The sequence below is a fragment of the Marmota monax genome, unplaced genomic scaffold (genome assembly GCF_021218885.2).
Source record: "Marmota monax isolate L192 unplaced genomic scaffold, Marmota_monax_Labrador192_F-V1.1 WCK01_AAM20220418_F8-fsc00210, whole genome shotgun sequence".
Taxonomy (NCBI): domain Eukaryota; kingdom Metazoa; phylum Chordata; class Mammalia; order Rodentia; family Sciuridae; genus Marmota; species Marmota monax.
Window position 1 is genome coordinate 598,692 of NW_026695248.1, and position 19,885 is coordinate 618,576.

At 43.6% G+C, this 19,885-nt stretch overlaps 2 protein-coding genes across 8 annotated transcripts in view; both read left to right on the forward strand.

Annotated features, from left to right (window-relative positions):
- Positions 1-2,710: 2,710 nt before the first annotated feature.
- Positions 2,711-19,885, forward strand: part of Inpp4a (inositol polyphosphate-4-phosphatase type I A) — a 133,155-nt gene continuing 115,980 nt past the window's right edge. For all 6 annotated transcript variants that reach the window (XM_058578295.1, XM_046440308.2, XM_046440307.2 and 3 more), the window contains exon 1: positions 2,711-2,847. The gene's annotated coding sequence lies outside the window, so the exon portion shown is untranslated. The remainder of the gene's footprint in view (positions 2,848-19,885) is intronic.
- LOC124090007 (STING ER exit protein-like) overlaps positions 2,725-19,885 on the forward strand; it is a 70,456-nt gene continuing 53,295 nt past the window's right edge. The window contains exon 1 of one of the 2 annotated variants that reach the window (XM_046440315.2): positions 2,725-2,847. The gene's annotated coding sequence lies outside the window, so the exon portion shown is untranslated. The remainder of the gene's footprint in view (positions 2,848-19,885) is intronic. The other variant, XM_058578299.1, reaches the window with a different exon arrangement.

Here is a 19,885-nt window from a genome sequence, read left to right on the forward strand (position 1 = left end):
GATCAATTGTTCACAAATGATCAGGCAAACATTTCCTCAAATGCTGGAATCAAAGATTTCCTCTTCCTGTGTTTAAATGGGGGGCTCTGTGTGCATTCCTTCAATTGTCAGGCAGGCAATTTATAGCTTTTCCTTAGCCTTTGTATATTGCTTGTTCAAAGTCTAATGAAACCATATGTACATATAAACATCATGTTTCAGTGCTGAAGAGGAACTCTCTTGTAGGATGGTCCTTATAAGGCCCTTGATTAGCATCTGGACTGCCATCTTAAGTGACAGCCGCCATTTTAAGGAAAAAGTTTTGCTTTCCTGCCCAAGGGCCTTTCTGAGAAAGGCTCACCACTCCCTCATACCAACCCAAGCCTTAACCATCCGCATTAGGACATGCCTGGCTCTGATTCCTGAGTGTGCCCTATAAAAATCCCAGAACCCAAGCCTGTTTTGCCTCCCTCTCCTGTAGAGAGATGGCCTTTGTCAGCTCTGACAAATGAACTCTCGTGTGTATCTCTGCCTGGTCTGTCATTTCTCGTTTACCCGTGTCTCATTCCTCACTTTCCCTTCAGTACTAGTCCTGCAGATCACACTGCTCAGCTCTTAGTTATTGTATATAGATCACCTAAATCAGCTTACCCATGGTGTGTGTGAGTGTACCCATGGTCCGTATGCTCATCAGATCTCCTCGAAAGTATTGCCCCAATCTGCATTAAAATACAGATTGCCCCACTTTCAGAGATTCTGATTCAACAGCTCTGGGGTGGGGTCTGGAACTTTGCATTTCCAGCAAACTCCTAGAGAATACTAAGGACTGGTTGGGCACCCATGCTGAGAACTTCTGAAGGACTGAGATACTGTGCCACCAGCACACTGCTCATTATCCATCTTGTTAATGCACTTAACTAACATACTTGGCTCCCTTTCCTTTGATAAGTTCATTCTACAGTGGAAATGTCACACCAGAAACACAACTGATCTTTTAAGGTTATTCGGAATTACACAACAATTAAGTGACAAATATTATTGGAAGACTGATTTTCATTCAGAGTTTGTTACTGTGCTAAGTGAATGAATGTTGACATTAGACTGATTTCTATTTTTAAATGTGAATTTAAATTAGGTTCTTTCTTCTTTTTAAAGTTTCTGAATTTAAAACTCTCTTAACTGAATTATAAATAGCCTGACCATAAAATGCTTCAACTGGAATACTTTTGAGAGTGAAAAGGAGCATTTCCAGTAAAATTATTACTGGAAAAAAAGATGCAAACTGGGGCTGGCCCAGGAAAACCAGGTGTATTGGTCACACTAATTTTACAAAATAAAATATGAAAAAAAATATTTCTACCAGCTCCTTAGATTCTCTTGGCTTTAATTTTGTACTAGGGTCAAAGTTCTGTCAGTATTTCCTTCTGTTTATTAGAATAACAAAAGGTAAGTATTTTGTTAGTGGGTTATATTTCAGAAGAGAAATAAAATAAAACATTGAAAAAGAAAGATTCAAAGTTAGTTTTATGTTTATTTATTTTTGTTGCAGAGTATCATATGCATTTGAATTTTGGTTGCATGGGGAGGATCAGACCTAAATCTAAATGATTTCAGAGAATTCTTGTTTAATTTCTAACAGAGTAATATCTTTCATTTTTGAGGCAAATTATAAATGCTTACTTGTTTTTATACCTGAGATGTGAACACTGACTGCAAAGTATTTTGATTTATTGAATTAAAATGGGGCTGGGGTTGTGGACCAGTGGTAGAGTGCTTGTCCAGCATGGGTGAGGCACTGGATTTGAATCTCATGCACCACATATAAAATAAATAATTTTTAAAAAGGTCCATCAGCAACTAAAATAAAATTTTAAAAAACAGTTTTCATTTAACAGTTTTTAAGGAGAAAGATTTTTTTCCCCCTGATAAAATGTAATGACTCAAGTAATCAGGGGAGGGAAAACAAAACAAAGATGTAAAGACTCCAGGAGAAATTAACTGTTTATGTTCAGTCCAGTATTTACCTTGCTCAAACAGAAATGTTAAGATTTAAAGTCGTATCAAAGTGAAACATTTCTTCCCAAACTTTTTACAGCTCTATTTTGTTTTCCTATGGAAAAAAGAATTTCATGGGAGAAGTAACTGATATCAGTTGGGGGTCTATAAATGCACATTTATGCACATATGCCAGGCAGGTCCGGAAGGACACACACTCAAATATCAGCAACCTCTTCTTTTTGCAAATCTGTATTTTCCAAGAACTGTGATTTTTATTTTATTTATTTTTTGCACGTTTCTGATTGGACCGTTCACGTTGCTAAACGTCTCAGAGGAAGCCACCACATCTGCACCTCGGGAGCGCGCTAATCGCCTGAGCACGTCGCCGGGTCGCGGCTCCTCTCAGGAACCTACTCCTCGGCGACGTGTCAGGCCTCAAAAGCCTCAGTGTCGCTGAGGGTAAAAACGCCATCTGTAGGTCCGGAAGTTGAAGAACTCCTCGCAGGCGACGCGGGTACAGAGGAGGGTGAGATCTGTGAAGCCTGGAGCAGCCAGGGGCGGGGCTTTGGCCGGCTGAGGCTTGCGGCGCGCCTGCGCGGCCGGGGGCGGGGCCGGGGCGGGGCCGCGCTCGGCGTCCGGAGCTACGGTGCCGGCGCCGGCGGCGGGCTTGGGCTGCGCGCGGGCAGCAGGTTCGCGGCTGGGGCGGGCGCCGCGGACGCGGGCAGGGGGATACGCACCTGAGGTGGGGCTCGAAACCTGCCACTTCAGTCAGGCGGTGCCGCTGCTGTTGCAGCGGGGCCGGGCGCGCGCCCGGCTGACGGAGAACCGGGCATAGCTGGGCGGCGGGCGCCGCGGGCCGGGGCACACCAGGTAGGTGAGCCGGGCGGGACCCGGGGCGACGCGGCGTCTGCGGGGCCGAGGCCGGGGCTGGGCAACGGGCGCGGGGTCCAGTCCCGGTACCTGGACAGCCGGACCCGGACGGCGCCCGTGGTTGTCATGGAAATCGCACAGCCTAGCGGTTCGCCAGCGGTGGCGTCTTTTGAGAACAATCCGAGCAGGGGCGACCCTGGCTCCGGAGGGTCGGCTGGGAGCTTGGGGATGCAGGATGCGGCGCACCGTGCCGGTGTCGCGGCGCCTGCCTCGTTTGTCTTGGGGCCGCATCCAGTGACTCCCCACGCTGAAGGCCTCGCTGTGTTTCGGGTGTAAACATTACCGGGTAAAAATAAACATGCATCTCAGGGTGGGAAATTGGGTCTCCATCCTTGCAACTCCTCTTCCCTTTTCTGCAGACTTGTAGTCCTCGACATCTCTAATCTTTGCTTTTCATATTTTATGCCTTTCTGGCTTTGCTAGTCAGTTAATTGAGGCCTGAGAGATTTGCAGGAATTTGTGGCTGTCTTTTGAAAAGCCAGTCTTGAACGTGTAGGCCCTAGAAAACTGAGACACTCACATTGTCAAAGGTAAATTTATATCTTTGTGGGCAAAGGACGGGAGCATTGATAGGCTCGGCTTCCCTGCCCCTTGTTGCCTGCCCTCTGACATTACATAATGATGGGTTCCTCCTGCCCCAGTTGACAGCTCATGAACATATTCCTCTGGGTAAGAAGGAAGTATAGGCGGTTGTAAAGCTCATCATCTTGTCTTTTGCTTTGCCTCTGAATGTGTTTTGTGTTGGGAGGCTGGGGAGGGATAGAATGTGATTTGTCACCTGCCCATTAGGACATCTAAAACAAGGGAATGGGGGGTGATTTGGCAGTTAGGATGTTGCAGTGAAATTATGCTTGGTTCATCCCCTGTTCAAGTGGATTGTGTGGACTGCAGGGACACAAGTGGGGGATGGGGACAGAGCAGGTGATCTGGGTGTGAATTCTGGTTCTGCTACTAGCTAACTCTATATCTTGGTGTTCTCTTCTCTAAAAGGTGAAAACAGAATCTCTTACTGAGTTTGTTTTTAAACCTGGATTCTTTTGGTATTGGTCAATGCACATAGATTAGTTGTTGGTTGTCCTAGAATTAATCCTAATTTTTCTTTGGTTGCAAACAGCCTTTTTTTTTTTTTTTTTTTTTTACAGGGAGTTTGTCTTTGGATATAGATTAGGGCCTTTGGTTGTTTTTTTTTTTTTTTTTCCTGAAATATTTACTCCTGGAAGATTCAATTCATTGATTTCTTTAAGGAAAGTGAAAAATAGTGCCCACATGGGGAGGTCAGTATGGCGGTTCTGTGGGAGTATTGGTGTCGGAGACCATGAATGATGCTGTTCTCAGGGTGGTGTTGCATGTGAACAGAGCCTCCCAAGGCCTTGTTCCCTGTAGTGTCTTGTAAATATGTTCTGTAGCAATGAGCCAAAGTTACTGGGAGGGTCTGACTCAAAGACAGGGCTTAGAGGAATGGATTCTGGTCAGATTCAAAGAGAAAGGAGGGCAGTGTTTATGCTGAGCTCTGCAATATAATTTATTGTACTTACCTTCCTACTTTACCTTTCTAGCTCCTTTTCATTTGGTGTCTTCCATCTCAGGGTATTTATTTGCTCAGGTTAAACTCTGTCCCCAAGTAGATGCAGTGTGCAGTGCCGACGTCTTAGATTATAGTTAATACTATTGTTTTGGAAACTGGCTATTTTGTAGTATTGCTGGTAAATAAATATTGGAGTTTTAAAAAAAAAGTCACTTTAAGGAAATGGTGAAATAAATTATACCCATGAGAGCTTTTTGTAAGCAGTAGGACACCAGAGAATTGGGATGCATATGATAGAGAACTATGGACCCCACGAGTCCTTTTAGCCAGCTGCCTACCTGGGAGCCTTGTTAGAGTAGACTGCAACCAGCTAACCCCCATTCCTACCCCTTGGCTTAGCATCTCAAGAATTCTACCAAGTCTGTTTTATCCTGTTTGCTTTTTAATGAAAAACTCCTTTTTAGCTTACATATTCCAGAAAAGTCCCCACAGCATCTTCAACTACTCATAGTATCAGGAAGCTTTGACTTTCAGAGGAAAAAAAAAATAGCACAGATCTGTGGTGAAGAAGGCTTGATTATGTTGGTGCTTCTTTTGTAGAACATGATTAATGAGCTGGTCTTGAAAGATCTTTAAAAACAGCTTTTTTTTTTTTTTCATTGTGCAGAGCATATTTTGGAGAGATAAGTATTAACCCCTATGCAAGCTTACTTCATTATTTTCTGATTTTTTTGTGCTTTTAAGGAAGATGTCACCATGAACCTAATCCCCAGGAAATCCCCTATATTTCTATGCATATACACACCTTGCTCTCTTAAATTATTTTTTGAATTTTGATGATTGCACACTCAGAAAAGTTGCAAGAATAATGAGAATTCTTAGGTACCCTTCATCCAGATTCTCCTAATGTTGGCATTTTGCTGTGTCTTTTGTCTTTCTCTCATATTCATGGATTTCTTTTTGAAATTTTTTTAATAACTTTATTTTACTTATTTATTTTTTATGTGGTGCTGAGGATCAAGCCCAGTGCTTCACCTTGCTATCAAGCACTCTACCACTGAACTACAGCCCTAGCCCCCATGTATGACTTTTTTACAAACTGTTTAATAGTAAGTTGCAGACCTAATGCCCTTTTCCCTCTAAATACTTTATTGTGTATTTCCTGAAAACAAGGACATTCTCTTACATAACAGCAGTGAAATTATTAAAAATCACATTGATAGAATGCGATTATTTAATATACAGGTTTTATTCAGATCTTACCAGTTGCCCCCCAAAATGTCCTTTATAGCAAAAGAAAATCCTAGCTCATTTATTGCATTAAATTATTTTGTCTGTATCAACTCATTTAGTCTGAAGAAGTTCCTGAGTCTGTATTTCATATCGTTGACATATTTGGAGACTACTGACTGTTTTCTAGATAATGCTGCTCAATTTGGATTTCCTGTGGTTTTCTCATGATTAGATTCAGGTTATGCAGTTCTGGCAGGAACAGCGCAGGCTTGATGCTGCTGTCTTGTTAGCGTGTCCGGTTAGGATAATGCTGTCCGTGATCCCATTCACTGGCCTTGTTAACTCTGATCATTTGACTCAGATGGTGTCTGCCTCATTGAAAACTTTTCATTTTTCCTGTTGTAATCAATATGTATCTCATAGGGAGAGAATTTGAGACTATGTTAGTATACTGTTACTCATATTTTTACCTACTAGTTTTAGAACCCATTGATGCTTCTTGTTTGAATCATTTTTTACGATTGTTGACAGATGGTGATTTTCTAATTCCATATTTTCTTCTACATTTATTAGTTGGAATTGTACTGAATGGAACTTTTCTATCTTATTTAGTTCTTGATTTGCATCCCTGGATTTAAGAATTCTTGCTTTATTCAATGGATTATAGACTGTTACTCCCATTACTCATTTGTTGCTCTAATTGTCTCAGATTTGGCCAGGGGGAGCCCTTTCAGCTGGATTGTATGTCCTTTTGAAATGTCCCTATGGTTCTTTGAGGATTTCTTTTCTTTCTGGCACAAAATCAAGACTTTAGCTTATGTTTTCCTTGCCCTAGCCATTTCTCCTAAGAGCCTTAGTTCCATTTAATAGAGTGGTGTAAAAACCCAGGTGTATCAGGCATTAGGTGTGCTCATTGCTGCTGAAGTGCCCTTGCTTCTGGATCTTGTCAGTAGACAAACGCTTTAATTGTAAACAAGTGTAGTCACATTACACAAAATTTTCTGTGATTTGCTTTTCAAATTTAACGCTCTGTTCCTAATATCTGTGCATATTGACATGAGAAGTTTGTCCTCCTTTGTGTTGTGGGGAGTAGAGATACATTCTAGAGTACCATGTGTGCAGTTTATTTAATCATCTCTTATTACTGAACATTTAAGATTGCTTCCAGATTTCTGCTATAAAATCAGTGAGGAATCCTTGAAACATATCAGTGTTAATGCTCAAAAATATTTCAGTCTTCTAGATCCCCAGAAGTATAATTTCTGGGACAGAGTGTAATTTTAAATTGATATTTTTGTCAAATTGCCCCCCCCCCCCACCCGCCGACTTTATCAGATTGTACTTATTCCATTAGTGAGTGAAACTGTTTCCCTTTGACTGGGATAGATATAGTTGCCAGTTAATTTTGTTAACTGTTAATTTTGCCAGTCTAATGGGCAAAGAAGACATTACTGTTTTAATTTTATTTCCCAAATTGCCAAAAATATTGAAGGCCTTTTCATGCTAATTTATAGTTTAGCTTCTGTGAATTACCTGTTCACATCGTTTGCCTATTTTTTTTTCTTACTAGGTTGTTCTTACTGGATTGTGGAAGTTACTGTAATTTTGGACTTTATTCTTGGCAACCTTAAAAGGCTCCTTTAAGCGTGATACATTTTTTAACCTAAAGGAGAAGAGACTATTGTTTTCTGAGCAGCTCCTGAATGCATGGCTCAGGTGAGGTCCTCCCAGGGCCTGTCAAGAGGCAAGCTGTGGGTCATAAAGTAAGCCCAGGTGAGGGGTGGCTGGGGTACCTACCTGAGGTTAGTTGAAAGAGGCTGGTCTGGGATTCAAGTGCTCAGTGTCTGGAGCTAATGCCATTTTCATTAAATCACATAATTTCCTTCATAGGATTTTTAAAATAAATGTTTCACTTTATTTATCAATGGAAGGATGCAGATTAATTATCTACACTTTCCAATATCAACAATTTCTATTTTCAGTACTTTGCTTTATGAATCAGGAGCTTCTTTACTTAGGCCTGGGTAGTGAGCAGACATCTTTCAGAAACTGAATTTATTCCTAGAACTTTTGTGGACTCCTATGTTGAATTTTTTTCAAGTATCTCTGTGACTTTGGGCAAGTAGCTAAATCTTTCTGTGCTCATTTTCTCACCTGCAAAAATTGGGTGGGTAGTGGTAGCAGTCCTGTTGTAATACGAAATGAGCTAGTACACATTGTGTACTTGGAGTGGTGCCTGACGCTGATAACTGCAGTAACGAAGCCTTTATGATGAGTTCAGATCTAGAGCAAGGGGGGGGGGTCAGCATTAAATTTAGGATTAGATCAGCTTTTCCTTGTAGGTTCAATCTCTTAACTGTCCCTTTTGTAATAACCTGACTGGGAATTGGAAAGCCAGGGGACCTGGGGTCTGTGCCCTTCTCTCCTCTTTCTGGTCTGCACCCACCTTCTTCATGTCCTGTCTTGGCTGCAGCCCTGTGTCCCCCAGCCAACCCCTCTGCTCCCCTCTCCCCTAACTGTTTGCCCATAGCTCTAACTGGGTTGGTGTGAGACTGCAGGCCTTTTAATATGGAGGCTGTTCTGTGAGGTCTACCTGGTGAGGGCCTCAAAAGCAGGAAGGCAAATAAATATGTATGTGGGTGATTTCAGGGACTCATCATCTCATGATAAAGATGAGGTGTCCTTTGTTTATTTTCTGGAATAGGGTCAGAAAAACAGAGGGGTGCCCTCAACCACCACGAGGAGGCATGGGGACTCTAGAGGGAGAAAACATTCACTCCTCCCAGCCCAGGAACCTTCCCAGAACCCTTTCCCTCACATTGTGACTTGCCTGACCTCAGGTTCCTATAGGGCTTGTCTTGTTGTAATTTACTAGATAGGATTCTGAGATCTTCTGAAAAATTCCTTGCCCCTTCCTGCTCCCCATTCCTTGCCAAAGCCTTCCTGCAGCTGCACGGGCTGCTCTGATGGAAGCTGTGCAATCACTGGAGTCCTACTGTATTAGCAGATTTACAGTTTCATCAACAACCTGGATTCCTCTCTCGCCAGCCATCACTGCTGGTTTCATTATAGGGCTAGTCTCCTAATGCTTACAAAATAGTTAAGGTCAGTGGGACTATTTCTCGATTCTTTCCAGCAGCAGCAGGGAAGGAGACAAACCAGTGGGGTCACCAGCCAACCCTTGCCCTGTGTACATCAGTCTTTCTCTCTGATTCATAGGAGCAGAGGATCCCGTGCCTTTCCAGACCAGTAGCATGAGGCTTTGAGAGTGCTGCGGATTGATTGGTTAGGCAGAGACCAGCAGAATCAGAAAAGTTGCAAGTTCTCATCATTAATCATCTCTCATTAATAATGAGGACTTCTTAGAATGCAGTGTCCCAGACCCAACCTTCTGAATCAGAGACTGAGGGGTGGACCCAGAAATCTGTTGCAGGGTCAATGGATTCTGATGCACCCTTATTTTAATCAAGACTACTCCCACTCTACAGCTGGAAATGGGGTTGGCCTTTCCTGAAGCCAGAATAGGAAGAAGGAAGAGTGGATGTTGAGCAGTTAGCTCATAGGGTGAACTGGAAAGTGTTTAAGGACCCAGAGGTAGCTTTGCTTTCTTTGATCTCCCCTGCTGTATGCCCCAGCTCATCTACCCAGCTGTTTATTGGCCCCTATGTCTGCGGCCTCTGTAGCTTCTTTGCATGTGGTTCTCCCCCTCCCAGTGGGACTCAAAGGAAGCAGCATGAATACACCCAGCCCTGGGTTCTGTGTCTGGCCCAGTAGGCATGGTTTCTTCCAGACTGGCCCTTCTAAGCTGGGTCTTCTGACTCAGTTTCCCAAGACATTTGCAGAGTATGTTCAGATGTGTAGGGTTCCTGTGCCATCTTACTCCTTGCTCATTTGGGAAAAATAGAGAGCAATCTAGTTAACAGCAACTTGAGAAATATTTAGGGAGTTGGTTTGGACACAGTCCAGGTGACTATTTTCGGCAGTGGTTGATGATGCTGTCTGACTTTGCATACGTGTCCTCCTTTGTGCCCTTTTTTCCCCTACTTTATGTTTGGGTGAAATAAAGTAGCTACCACCATGGTGAAATTAGGAGATCAAAACGGTCCCACATTTTTCCTGAAACTAGTGAATTGAGGTATTTCTAGATCTTCTTGACTTTCCAAAGTTTAAGAATTCATCTCAGTACATAAAAGCCATGTTGAGGAGCAGTCTTGCACTGAGATCTCTACCTTTACACTGATGATGAGGAAGAGGCACACTGGAGGAGGAGTCTGGCTGGCGAAGGGTCCACAGTATTTTTCAATGGGCAGTGGTTCACAAAAGCAATTTGAAGGCGTGACCAACATTTAAAAGGGTTTTTTTTGTGTGTGTGTGTGTGTGGGGGGAAACAAAATAGCAAATATCCAGATCCATTTTCTATAGGAAGGGCAAGCACTTTATTTTTATGTAAAACATTTATTTGCATAGGGTGTATTTTGGGTGATTTCTCCTAGGTTCCTTTGTCTTAGCAATGAAGAACAGTTCCCAAGTCACCTTGGCTGGCTCGGAGTTGGGCAGGGGACACATTATTTGATGCAGGCATCAGTCTGGTTCCTATCACAAAGCAAAGGCAGTAGTGTCTTTGGCATATCTGTTTGGTTTTGTTGGGAAGGGGAAAGTTGGATTATAAAAGAAAGAAAAGGTGCTTGATGTGAGTCCTAGTTAGCTCTCATCTGTGAAATGGGGAAAGGAAAGTGCCTGGCTCCCAGGGCGAGAGGGTAGAGGTCAGCTAGAGAGATCTGTGAACTGTGGAATGGACCAGTGCAGGTGGGAGCTTATGTCCTCCCACTAGTTTTATAGTCTTGCTGATTCTGTTTTCCCTGACAGTGCCCTGATTTTAAGTTGCTCAGTGGGCTGGAGTGCTTACCATCTCTGACTGCTGCTCAGAGCACCTCTAGGGGAAATAAACGTTGCAGAAGAAGGAGGTGCTGAGACAGGGACAGCTGGTACAGGATGTGGGTGGGGGTGGGAGGAATCTGGACCAGCTTTCTGTCAAGTGGTCACTGATACAGCTGGCTTCCACTGGCACTTTTTGTTGTTGTGTTGTTTTTAATGTGTAAAAACTTGGGATTGTGTGTGAAGGAATGTTGAGTACCGCACATTTCTTATTCGTTGCTTTGACTGTTCTACATATACAGATGTCAAATGAAATGATCACATTGCATGACTGGGTGATAATCAAATAGTAATGAACTGGAGTGATTGATGGAGCCCAGTCAGGAGGGAGCTAGGTTTAAGAGATGTCCAGATACCCAAGAATCTTCATAACATTGTTACTCCCATGGTTTGGAAGAGGAGAGGAAGATGGGCCAAGGATTGGGTTTGGGGGAAGCAAACTGGTAGACTGTGCCCACCTTAGGTGGGAAGGAAGGGCTAGTGGTCTCATTCAGGTTTTACGCCCAACTTGCCATTGACTTGGTGAAGTTGTGCTGAATTTCACTGTCCTCCTTCCTTGTTTTGCAGCTAAGGTGAATCCCTCCATTTCTGCCCCCTTGGCTCCTCTCCTATGGTGATGGCAGAATGGAGGGAATGGAGGTGTGATGGTGGCTGAGTGCTGCAAGGTGCAGGCGGTGTGTTCTGGGTCTAGCTGGCACTGGGCTGACACACCCAGTGCCTGGTTAGGGAAGTGCTGCTTCCCTAGTCTGTTGACTTGGAAATTTTGCTTCTTTCTCCTTTCACTTTCTTGCCCCATTGCAGTGATTCAGCAGTTACTTCCTAGAGTAGAAGAAATTACTTGGTGTCAGAGATGCTGGAGGACCCAGGATGTGTCAGTGGAGATAGGATCTGCCTATAATCATGCAGACCAAGCTCTTCCTGGTCCAGGTAGAGCCGAGCAGGCAGAACTGTTCTCAGACTCCTCCAGCCTGCTCCCCACCCTCACATCCCTCCTTTGAGGCCCCTGGTAGACAGTCTTCAAGTCTCCTGTAGATATAATGTTGCAGTCCAAATCCTTGTCATTTTCCCATGGATTGATGGAGACCAACTCACTACAGTGTGCTGATCCCTAATAATTTATTCACATTTATCTTCTGCTTCAGGTCTGGACTATTTCTCCTTACTGGCAGATTGACACCCCTTCCCTGACATCTCCACGTACCTCTCTTTCTCTCTGACCTGCTTTCTTCCTACTTTTGGCCTGTTGTATTTTCTTCTTATACTTTTTTTTGTAATGGAGACTTAATAATTGTGTGTATTCCTGGGGTAAGTTGTGACATTTCAAAACATGTGCAATGTGTAGTGATCAGAGTAATGGGCTTGTCTCTCACCTCAGCCATTTATCATTTGTTTGTGTTTGGAACATTCAGAATCTTCTCTACTAGCTGTTTTGAAATATTTAATTAATTGCCAACCATCCTTACTTATCCTATTTTGCTGTGGAACATTAGAAATGACTCATCCTATATAATTGCTCCCCTGTACCTGTTAACCATGCTCTTTCTGTGCCCCTCTCCCACTCTTCCCAGCCTCTGGGAATCACTATTCTATTCTCTAATTCTTTGAGATCAACTTTTTTGCTTCCACATATAAGCAAGAACATGCTGTGTTTGTCTTTCTGTGCCTGACTTACTTTATTTAATGTAATGCCTTCAAGTCCTATGTTGTTTCAGATGATAAAATTTCATCCTGAATAATATTCCATTGGTGTGTGCATACTGATTTCTCTTTATCCATTCATCGTTGATGGAGACTGAGGTTGATTTCCTATCTTCTCTTCTGAATAGTGCTGCAGTAAACTTACAAGTGCAGATGTCTCTGAGACATACTGATTTCAGTTCCTTTAACTACCAGTAGTGGGATTGCTGGATCGCATGGTAGTTCAATTTCTAGTTTACTAAGGAACCTTCATGTATTTTGCATAATGGCTGTACTAGTGTACATTCTTACCAGTAGTGCCTGAGAGTTCTCCTTTCTCTGCACCCTTGCCAGCATTTTAATTTTTGAGGTGTGGCCATGTTGCTCTTGCTAGTCTTGAACTCCCAGGCTCAATTGATCCTCCCTCCTCAGTCTCCCAAGTGCTGGAACCACAACACATTTTTTTAAAAAATCTTTTTGATAATAGCTATTCTGATTAGGGTGAGATGATAACTTATTGTGGTTTCGATTTGCAATTCCTGATGATTAATGAAGTTGGGCATTTTTTCATATGCTCGATCATTTGCACATCCTCTTTTGAGAAATGTCTGTTCAGATCATGTGCCAATTTTTAAGTCAGATTATTTGTTTTTTTGCTGTCACGTTATTTGACTTCCTTATATATTCCCGGTGTTAATCCCTTATCCAGTAAACAGTTTGCAGATATTTTCTTATATTCTATAGGTTGATTTTTTTCCTTTGCTATGCTCAAGCTTTTTGGTTTGTCAGTTTTGTCAATTTTTGCCTCTGCTTTTGAGATCGTATTCCCCAATTTTTTGCCCAGGTTAATGTTCTGAGGCATTTGTCCTGAATATTCTTCAAGTAATTTCATAATTTGGGGTTTTACATGGAAGTCTTTGATCCATTTTGAGTTGATCTTTTTATATTGTGAGAGATGAGGGTCTAGTGTCTTTCCCCTGCATGTGGATATCCAGTTTCCTCAGCGCCAGTTTTTGAAGAGATTTTCCTTTCTCTAGTATGTTCTTGCCAACCCTTTGTAGGAAACCAGTCAGCTGTAAATATGTGGGTTTTCTATTCTGTTCTATTAGTCTGTGTGTCAGTTTTTGTGCCAGTACTCTGCTTTTTGGTTACTATAGCTTTTTAATATATTTTGAAATCAGACTTAAACCTTGTTTTTTTGCTCAAGAAGGATCACTTTGTCTATTTGGAGGTCTTTTCAGTTCCATACAAATTTTAGAGGAGTTTTTTTTTTTTTTTTTTCAGTTTCTTTAAGAATGTCATTGGTATTTTGATGATCTATTTTATTTCCTGTTAGCCATTACTGACTTGTTGCAGAAAGAATAATAGGTATAAAGTTGCAAAGAATGAACAGATAAGAGTTCCAACTGCACATTGCTATATAAATGCTTTCTCTTCAACAAGAGTCCCTAAGAGGCTCTGAATGCATTTCAGGTATGCTGATCTGGCTAAAAGCATTCATATTCTTCAGTCATGTGCCTTTCTTATGAAGCAGTGCAGACCTATAAGAGCAGGGGCGTCTTGCTTTGGGAGCGCGGATATTTTGGGATTGTCCTTATAGGTACCTTCCAAACGTGTCACATTTTTAATAACTCCACTGGGGGATATTTTGATTTGTGCCAACTTAATTATTTAATCATTTCTTAATAGGTCTAGCTAGTAAACTATGTTTACCAAGCTAGGTATTAACCTGCTTGGTCAAAGATAGAAGGAAAGTCAGCCGGGGGTAGTCAAGTAGTGAGGGGCCTTTTGTGGGGTTAGATTACCTGGCTCAAAGAGAAAGCATTCCTTAGTGACAGCAGTCCTCCTGGAAATGATTCTGGTACCAACTCAGTTAGTAGAAAGCATCTAGGTTTTAAAGTTCATCTCACTCAGTCTCTCATGTGGGGTGACATTGGCCTTTTACATTGGCATTTCACTACGGGGCCATGTCCCTGTGTGCACCTAGCCCTGATGCTGTCAGGGTGCTGAGCTACCCTGTCTGGTGTGCGGGTGTATCCTCATTAAAGAAGCTAGCACAGCAGCCTCCTTGATAGCAAAGAGGGCTACAAGGTATAATGACTCATTTCCAATAGGATTAGATGAGATACAATCAAATTCCAGGGAAGTAATAGCTGCTTCACTCCTTGGAACTGGGCATTCCACAATTTGACCTGTATTACATATCCACAGGTTGGCTGTTTTGTAAACCATTAAAGATTATACTCGTATTTATCATGGCAACTAGTAGCCTGTGGCTTAGACTATAAATCTAACTTAGTGGAATAACTATAATGAATAAAAGCAGGGGCTGTTTTTACCTCATAATCTAGATTTGTCTGCACTGAATATGCAAACCAGGCTATTAAATATTTGGGGTGCTGGTGGGCACATGCCTGTAATCCCAGCTACTTAGGAGTCTAAGGTGAAAGGATCACTTGAGGCCAGCCTGGGCAACCCAGGGAGACCCAATCTCAAAACAAAACAAACAAACCAAAAAGTCTGGGGCAGAAAACAGGGATTTGCTGTATAAAAACTTTTTGTACTTGCCACCCAGGCAGGTCAGAAATAGGATGGGTTAGCTGTTTCAGGATTATAGTTGTTGGTTATAATATCAGGAGAAACTCTTTCATAAAGGAACTTTGCAACTAAATAAATCTTGTTATGGTTAAAAGAGAATGTACTCACCCTAGCTTACAGCTTACAGCCCAGGGTAAATTTGAAAATGCTTTATTTAAAGGTTTCTTTCTGGAAATGTGGAACTATTACCAGGCTAAAATCTCCGAATTCCCAGTTCCCAGCACATAGGATGCTGACATTCTGTGCCATTGGATTTAGTGGGAAATGGTAGAATTGTTGGGTTTAGATATGACTACACATAATAGAAAAAAACCTGGAGAAAAGAGGCTTAGTCAAGATAGGTATTTATTTGTCCTTCCTTTGCTGAAGTCTGGAGGTGAACAGTCAGAGCTTATGCTGTGCTATCCCCAGGTCATGTTCCAGGACCTTATCTCCAGGATGATGGCTTGAGGTATAAGCAGCCTGTGGGTCTTCTAAACACGAGGCGAGGGCTGGAGGTACAGCTCAGTGGCAGAGTACTTGTGTAGCATGCATGAGACTGTGGGTTCCATCCTGTACTACAAAACAAAAACACACCCCCAAACTGCCTTCCAAACACCAGGCTCCAGGAAAGCAAACTTTCTGAGAGTTCCTCATGGAACATCAGCTTCATAGCTCCTTGGCAAGAGCTGACAAGGGAGGGGAAGAGAGGGGAATCAGAGACAGCAAGCTCTTTCTTTTCTATAAGTTGTTATCTTTTTTTGGAAGTTGAGCTTTTTCATACTAGATTGGGAGATGGTTGGATCAATTTCCCTATGCCAATAACTAGAAACTAGTGGGGTAGGGCAACCAACTAGAAACTTCATTCTCACTTCTGCATATACCACCTTCTTTGAGCCTGAAAGAGATTATTTGATTCCTTTGTGCCTTAATTTCCTCATTTGAAGAATGGAACTAAGAGAATTCTAATCTAAATTCTCAGAGCCAGCCCAGGCTCAGACCAGAGCTGCTTTCTACCAAGAACCCACTTGTTGTTTCTGGACTCCTGAGATGTGTTCACAGTGAAGTGGAGGGTTGGGAGGATTTCGGGCAGAGTTCATGGTCCAGGCTAGGGCCTGGGGATGAGATTCACTGAGCCAGCAGAGGCCGAGATTGGAGAGGCCCACACAGAGACTGCTTTTTCCTTATGGCCTCCAGGGTAGGAAGGGCTGATTCCTTTTTCCTCATTCCAAGCACCACTGACAGTCCTCTTCCCTGAGTGTGCAGAGGGCCAACTCCCCAGCTGAACTAAGGACAGTACCTGGGTCTTTCTGTACCTCTGTCCTGCTCTACCCCACCTTGTCCCAAGTTTCCATTTAGGAGAGGGACCCCATTGCCCACTGTGTTAGGTAGAAAGGATCTGATACCCAGTTTATTGTAAATATCAGCAAAACTGAATGTGTTATTTTGGGGGCATTTGCCTTTTAAGAATAATATAAATGCTAGCAGGTTCTAAAGTCAAAAGATAGTCTTTGCTGTGGAGGGATGTGAGACACAAGACCAGGCATGGACTGGGAGAAGTTTGGGCCATCCTTGGGCCAGCAAGCACTGTGAATAAGCATTTGTTTAGGCTGACAGTTGCTGTCACCTGACCTGTACATGTGCACATACATTCCCTTTATACACTCAACCTGACAAGCCAGCAGCTCTGGGAAGTCAGACCCCCTGGAAGAGCCATGCTTTGCTTCCAGACTGACCCAGACTCCACTAGTGTTATGGATACCGGTGTGCATGTGTTCAAGAATACTGGTAGAGAGAATCACTCCCTGAAGTCCTGCTTTTATGATAGGAAACTTCTGTGTTTCCAAAGCTAGTGACAGAATTTTGCTAATCTGTAATAACTGTTTATCCCAGCTTTTGAGTTTTTTCTTTCAATTTTAATTTTTAAAAAGGCTCAAATCATCAAATGCCGTTTCTTACTTTCTCCATGCTGACAGTGGCTACTAACAAGCAAACACAGCACCTTTCTTGGTGTCCCCTCATGAATTCTTGCTGCCCGCGTGTCTATGCTAGAGATAGTCTTCCAGACTGTTTTGCTAGCCAGTTCTTTCTCAGTGAAGATACTTCTTTTCATCTTTGAGAGTGAAATATTTCACTTAAAGGAGTTTCCCACTTCGCGGAAACACCTTTCCTTGACCCTTCATGGATGTGCTGGTATGTGCTACTTGGGACTCTCCTTCCCCTTCCTTAGGTGCTCTGGGTCACATTTGGCCCTGGCGAATGGACGCTGTACATTTTTTTTCCAGAGGAAGCAAAGGCTATTGGGATACCTAAATATGCAGCATATGTGCAGAAAGAGGCCGAGGGCAGTGGATCTGATTTCCACGTTTCTTCTCAAGCTCTTAAAGGGGAAACCTCCTCTGCTGGAGTGCAGCAGGGACAAAAGTGCAGAGGCGGTGGAATTTCTCAAAAGCTTGGCCCACCGTGGAGATTAGCTCTTGGCACACTTTGTGTGGTCACTGGTCCTAGTCATGCTCATCAGGGATGTTCATTGTAGGCAGTTGGGAAGCATCTGTGTTCAAGATGGTGACTGCCAAGATCTGGAGACACTGAAGTTGTTGGTTTTTCATGACTTTGGTGTCACATTTGCCACAAGTGTGATTGGAGCATGCACAGGGCATACATATGGTACTAGGTTAGGATCACAGAGCACTCAGGCAGAGCTTTGTCCTTTGAGAACTGTGCTTCTTGGGGAGAAAAGCCATATGGCTCAGGCCCAGGAGAAGGAGTCACACTGACTGAGTGGACCTGGTCAGGTGCTGCCTCTACCCGGCACTCCCTGCTGTTGGCAAAATCATCACTCCAGGGCCTGGCTAAGTCTCCTGCCCGCCCTTACCCTCCCACTGAGTGGCCTGAGGAGGGGTGGGTGGCTCAGTTTCCCTGTGGGATTTGGAAACTGTTGTTAGTAGGATGGGTTCGGTGCTGGGCAGCCAACAGCTTGAACAGCATAAGGGCAAACTAACCTGCCAGTGGCCCATTGGTGGCTGGCAGGCAGCATGTTGAGTGGGAGGCCGCTTACTACTTCCTCCTCTTCCTGAACACCAGCTCCTGAAGGGCCTGGACAGGTCACTTCCAGTGTGAGATTCTGAGTTACCAGGCATGGCATCCCACAGTGGCATTTACAGTGTAAAGCTTGCCAGAGTTCTCTGGGGACAGGCCTGTGAATGTTGTGGATCTGGGTGTTATGAGACTTAAGTGTCCTTCAGGGCCGGGACAATAGCTCAGTTTTCTTTGTATCTCTAGAGTGTCCTGCAGTACCAGGCATAAAATAGGTGTATAATTAGTGTTTCTTGAGTCAATGAGTGAACAAAGCCAGTCTGTCATTGTGATGAGTAGCAAGAAGGGCCTTGGCCTCTCTGGGAAGACAGCCTGCTGTCAGAAGTCAAGCTGGTGTTCCATCGATCTGAAGGGACATAGCTGAGACCAGCGCTAGTGGCACAGCTGTTGCCACTATGAGTTCTGGGGCTAAAACCAGAACTGTCACCTTGTTCCACTGTGCCTGTCACAGGCAGAAGCCTGTTCTCAGCAATGACCTTTTATGTCCTTGGCACATGAGCTCTTGTTTGGCTGCCTGGAACCTGGGGCTGCTTCTGCTCCTCTGGGTCAGAAAGTATCATTCCTTAGGGTCTGGAAATCTTGTTTTTGTTCCTGCTTTTTAAATTTAAGCAACTTCGATAAGGACCTCCCCCTTTCCATACATGTGCTTATGCAAATATTCACAAATATCAAAAGATAAAAGGAAGCCTCTAAGGGTAGGACCATCAGCAAAGGCAGCCTCCTCCTCTCTTGGGTTTTTGGGAGCACTACGAGGCCTTGGGAAGGATGAGGTCGCTCAAGCTGGGGTTCCAAGAGAGGTGGGGAGGACCGCTGGGTGACACCTCAGGGGAGAGGCTCCAAAGAGGCAGGGCCATGTCACCCAGTGGCTCAAGGCTCCTCAGACCCTCAGTAAGGTTTGGGACTTCATTCTCAGCACACTGGAGGGTCTTCAGGCTTTTTAAACGTTTTGATTCTCTTTTGCTTATATCTTTTATTTTAAATGACCAGGGCCATTTCATGGTTTGAAGAGATTCTTGGATTGTGCTAACATCAGCTTTGGGGGTTTATGGGCCAAGATTTGGATTCCTAATCTCTGCTCAGGGTCCATTCCTGCAGGCATGGGTCTTGATATAGGATTGATACAGCGTATACCGAAAGGCAGAGTGCCCTGGTGTCCACAGTGTCAGAGGTGAACCCGTGTCTGTGACGTGCTAGAAAGGAAACCCAGCACTGGGGAGGATGGTCTGTACTGTTGCTGAGCTGCCTGGGAACTGCTGTGCCAATTATGAGGAAGAACCCTTGGCCTTCCAGGTTCCTGCAGCTGCCTCTGGGGCTCTCCCTGCAGTGAACAGCTGATAGCTGAGGGCAGCTCCAGGGACTTCGTCCTCTCTGAGACTTCACTGTTTCTGTGACCTTTGGGGTCTCTGCTGTGGGCACAGTGCAGACATAAAACAGTGAAGCTATTGTTTCTCGATTGAGGGATGCTCTGGGAATAAGGGATCAAGGGGGCAGGGATTGCCTTGTGAGTCCGTGAAACCACCCTCCATCTCTAAGATCCCAGGACTGTGTGACTTGGAGCATGGACTTCACTGTGTCATCTCAAGGTGATGTAGCAGGGGGTGGAAAACAGTGGAAGGAATCTTGTTGGAGAAGGGAGAATGGAAGGACAGAGAGCAAGGGATGCTCAGTGACAGGGCAGTTACTGCCAGCAACCGGTGTGACTCTGATGATCTCAACTGTGGACATGGTATTGCCCCCAGAAAATGGCCTTGACATCCCTACCTTCTTATTAGTGACTTTGCACTAATGTCACTTGGTAAGAGTTCTTGAAACCTGCCTTATTTATTTGATTTGACACATTGTATAACTTTCTATTTTATTTTGTTGTTTTTTATTTTTTAGTTGTAGATGGACACAATACCTTTATTTTATTTATTTTTATGTAGTGCTGAGGAT